At 51.1% G+C, this 4565-nt stretch overlaps 1 protein-coding gene across 3 annotated transcripts in view; it reads right to left on the bottom strand.

Annotated features, from left to right (window-relative positions):
* Positions 1 to 4565, bottom strand: part of LOC116852000 (poly(rC)-binding protein 3) — a 158769-nt gene that overhangs the window by 59947 nt on the left and 94257 nt on the right. Inside the window, exon 1 of one of the 3 annotated variants that reach the window (XM_032831948.1) lies at positions 1658 to 1864. The exons of the other annotated variants lie outside the window; for them this stretch is intronic. The gene's annotated coding sequence lies outside the window, so the exon portion shown is untranslated. Of the gene's footprint in view, positions 1 to 1657; positions 1865 to 4565 lie in introns of those variants that run through there. 3 annotated transcript variants of the gene reach the window in all.

Raw genomic sequence — 4565 nt, 5'->3', positions numbered from 1 at the left:
GGGGGGGGGGGGGCGTTCTGATGGTTAAAGACTCGGGGAAATTTGTTAAAGGGCGTCTAACTGCGGCCGTCGCTGAACGAACGAACGAAGAGTAATTGCGCGGCGGCGGGTCAGAAAACGGCATTGTTCGCCGGCGAAGAGGAGCACGCGTTCGTTCGACGCGTATCGAGCGCGTGGAAAAAGGCACGCAGATGCGAAAGAGTCGTCGACCAGAAGCGGCGGTACAGTCGCGGCAGAAAGGAAACCGACGGCGAGAGTTTGATATACCGTCTGTCTTTCTCTTTCTCTCTATCTTTCCCTCTCTTTCTCTTTCTCCGCCTCTCTTCAATAGTACCCTACCGGAAACTGGTCACACCGAAAAAAAAAAAAAAAAAAAGTACCACTCCTCTCGGTGCTCCAAGGACCCCGGAGTCGCGCTGAAGGTTCCGTGACGACGTGTAAGAAAAAAAGAAATCGAGACGAATGACGTAAAAATTAGAAGGACGGGCGAATCCACGACGGCGATTGCGATATAGTCGCTCGATTGGTTCGAGTTTCGCTCCACATTTGCACCACCATGACAATGCAGTCGCGGGGGCAGGGAGGAGAAAGGAGAGGGGGGTGAATAATTGTCAAATTGAATAATTATTAGCCGGCCGACATATTCAACGCCGGCTGCAGGTCCAAGCTGAAGCAACCGGAGTCTCCTCTACGACGCGGACAGACCCACGGCATGGCGGGGAGAGAGCGGCGGCGTATCGCCGGCACGGTAGTGGTTAATCCAGACCGTCGGTGCAACTGCGGTGCATGCGAGAGAGAACCGATCGTTCGATCTGGCCCGCCGCCTCGCCGTATCGACTCGCTCGGCCGACCACGAGCGCCCTAAGAGATATACGCGAGTCGTCGACGTCGCTATCGACGTGTGAGCGAGCGAGCGAGTGAGAGCACGATGATGCCGACGCCGCCGTTTCGCGCCTTCGGCATTCTCGCGAATCAACGGACGACGAGCCGCGTCATCGCCGCGTACACCGTCGTTATTCGGCGGCTCGCATGGCGCGTGCCGGTAGAGCGTCCTCGCTTTAATCCCGACGCCATGCGAGAACGAACCGTGAGGGCGAGTGAGAAAGAGCGAGAAAGAGAGAGAGGAAAGAGCGACAGAGAGGGGGGAGAAAGAGCAGCGGTGTCTCGTCGAGTTTCCTAAGAACGACTCGTGTCCTTCGTAATACGTGTCCGCGCGCCTTTCTCAACACGAATGCACTTGGCCGTTCCGTTATCCGTTGCAGTGGCCGGCTCGTCCGGCTCCACGTATGTCCGGTTATTCGCGATTAATATCTGCGCCGAGGACACGCCGGCGTGTCCGGTGCGATGATGGCGCACGCACAGAACGGCTCTCTCCGTCGCCACGAGCTCCGACATCGCGAACGCGGTATAGCTGGCTGGTTGTCGTGGCCGTTGCCGTCGTCGTCGCCGGCGACGTCGTGGTCGATGCCGACGTCGTAGTCGCCGTGATCGTCGTCGTCGTCGTCGTCGTCGTAGTCGCCGCCGCCGCCACCGTGGACGACGACGTCGCCGCTGCCGCCGCCGCCACGGTGGCGATCGTCGCGGCGTCGGTTCTCGGCGATCGCGATCGCGCGGGGCGCGGTCGCACGCGCACGCAGAAATAATCTGAATGATTTACCTAAATGCACACTACTCAGTCATCGGGGAGAGGTACGGGCGGCCTCATCGACGCCACACTGCACACTGCGCGGAAACGGGGAGGGGTGAAGAGAGAGAGGAAGAAAAACACTACACTCTACGCGACACTTGCAAAACTGCACCACCTCGGCGGAACGCGGACGAGTCTGCCTCGTTCCCTCTGTCTCTCGGCCAGTTCCGTTCGCTTCCGACGATGCGCGGCGCTACCTGCGTCGACGTGCCGCGCAGGTGGCGCCGCTCGCCGTCCAGCCTGGGAACTACGCGCCCGCGCAGGCTGCGCGCGCAGCCGCCCGCTCGCAGCGGGACGTACGAATGGACGCGCGCGGCCCTCCGCGCGATGATCCAGATATTTTGCTCGGCTGCACGACGCTACCCCCGCGACTCTCCCCCGTACATCAGGGTTGCTTAATGAGGACAGAAATGAGTCGTTTTTCTCGTCCTGTTTTCAAATTGCCGGCTTCTGTGCGGTTTTGCGAATCGTATTATCGACCGTAGCGGCGGCGGCGGCGGCGGCAGTGACGGCGGCAGTGATGATATGAAAAATTCCAGCTCTGCGTGGGGAATAAGAGGAAGTTTCGCTTGGAATTCGCCATGAGCGTTCCGACGCTTTCGGGAGGGACTGTCATTTTATGAGACTCTCCCGCCAATGTCGCGCGATTAGCAATTTTACGATCGGCACGATGAAACGCGTGTGTTATTAAAGAGGCGCGATTACCGCAGATATTTGAGCGCGGCTCTCCCATTCTTTCCGCTTAATCTAATTATCCGCGGCTGCTAATGCTCCCCGCCGCGACATTTAATATTAATGGCGGATTACGTCGCGTGCTCCAAACAACTCGGACCAGATGCATTGTGCGCTACTAATTGTTTCGCATGCCCACGCCGCGTTGCGACTGAGTTTAACTGACGTCCAGCGAAAACTCGATTTCCCAACTCGTTCTCACCGATAATTCAACTTTCCTCCGGACTTGAAGGACAGTCAGTTAAATGGGTCGCGCGCCGAAGGCGCAAAAGTGAACGTTATCGAATCAAACTTGATAATGAAAGGGAGAAGAAGTCGAAGAATGACACCGCGCTCAAGACAACGCCTGTAATTCCGAACGAACGACCTTTCCCTTTTCTTTTTCCTTTTCATCGCGAGAAACGCGTCGAATGTTTCCACAATCAGCGCGCGTAACTCGAAATTCGAGATCGGGTTTTCCTTAGACCGACCGAGACACGGCGAAGCACGCAGCGAAAACAACTTTTAATAAAATCGTTTTGCCTCAATCGTTCGCACAAAAGCTATTTCACCTTGAACAATAATAAACGGAAGGCTCTCGTTTCAAATGAAAATGTCGTTTCCGCCGTCTTTTCGGGCGAACGAGTCGCGCTTCTACCGTGAGACGAATATTTTTAAATCGTTCCCGCTCTAAACAAAGTGACTTTGTTCTTAAGACTAAAAAACAAAAAATAAAATCGTCTTAGAGCGCAAGGGAATCCGCTCGCCGATTGCCCTTCGGCAGATAGAATTTGCATCGAGGATAAAAAACAGAAAGGAGGGCAGAGAAGGTAAAGGGGAAAGTAATGAGGGAAAGCATAATTTCGTTCATGCAGAGATAGACGCGACCGCGACTTCTCTTGCTCGCGCACGGAAGACCATTATGACGACAACGGTATGCCACTGGTACGGACGCAGCCAGGAATTTAATTATCATTTTAGACGGCGCGGAAAGCAATTATCGGAAATTTAGTTTGCGATGGCCAACGGAAGCTTGCCGGTGTACGACAGTCACCGCGGTTGCTTCGGCATCGCTGTGCGAAAGAGCGAGCTCATTAGACACCACTTTTTCGAGATTCATTCCGGCCAGTGCGAACGACTGCGTCGTTCACTGCGTCTGCGACTTCTCACTTTGCGCCGCAAATCGGATTCGCGGTGCAAATTTTTTTCAGCCGCTATCGCACACTGAAAGTTGACTTCCCGCTAGCATCCTCGTAGATGATTACCGTCTCGCCCCGATTATTTAACTATCAATAGAATCGATCAGCTTTATATCCTTATTTTATGAGAAAACGCGGAACTATGTCAAAACGCAAAGCGCACGGAAAAAAAGGTTTGGTTAAATTAACCAAATACCTGGTTGAATATGAACGATCCAAAAGTTCCGATTGAAGTAACTCGAATTCTGTTTAAGTCAACCAAAAATCTTGTTAACTTAAACAGAGTTACTTCAATCGGAATTTCTGGATCGTCCATATTCGACCAGATATTTGGTTAATTCAACCAAACCTTTTTTTCCGTGCGTATACGACATTAATTTCAGAATTCCAATCATTCAAGTTCTCTATGTGAGCTCTACATATCCATAAAAAAATTAGTATCCACTTTAAACTAACGTATTTAAATTTATAATCATTGTTTCATATAGTACACTGAGGGAAAAATTAAAAATCTAAATTGTCTAGATATAAAAGCGCATAAATCATAGATTGATCGTACATAATTGATTTAACAATCTCTTTCGTTTTAAAGGAATTTTATGACGATTATATTTTTCGCGTCAAGAGAGAAGTCCCTTAAGGGTTGCAGCGCAAAAATCGAATTTCCTTGAATGTAAGAGTGCATAATTAGCGCATAATTCGTACCTATTTGTTTTGCTGAAAAAGTAATTATTTATAAGTGGGGAGGCTAACTGGCAGCCCACCTAGCCGCTCACTAAAAAAGTTTTATTTTATCGTAACTAAAAGAGCACAAAATTTTTGCTTTTCATTTTCGAAAAGTGCATAAATAGCGCATTATTATATATCATCTGCGTTCATTTTGCATTAAGTGGGAGCGCCAGCTAGGCAAACGTTTGAAATTTATTTACAAATATTTCTTGGATGTGTGTGTGTGTGGGGGGGGGGGG

The sequence above is a fragment of the Odontomachus brunneus genome, unplaced genomic scaffold (assembly GCF_010583005.1).
Source record: "Odontomachus brunneus isolate Ranch 3 - 2012 unplaced genomic scaffold, Obru_v1 Obru_scaffold_199, whole genome shotgun sequence".
Lineage (NCBI taxonomy): Eukaryota > Metazoa > Arthropoda > Insecta > Hymenoptera > Formicidae > Odontomachus > Odontomachus brunneus.
The sequence above is the reverse complement of the archived record's forward strand: the minus strand, read 5'-3'. Positions and strand labels throughout refer to the sequence as shown.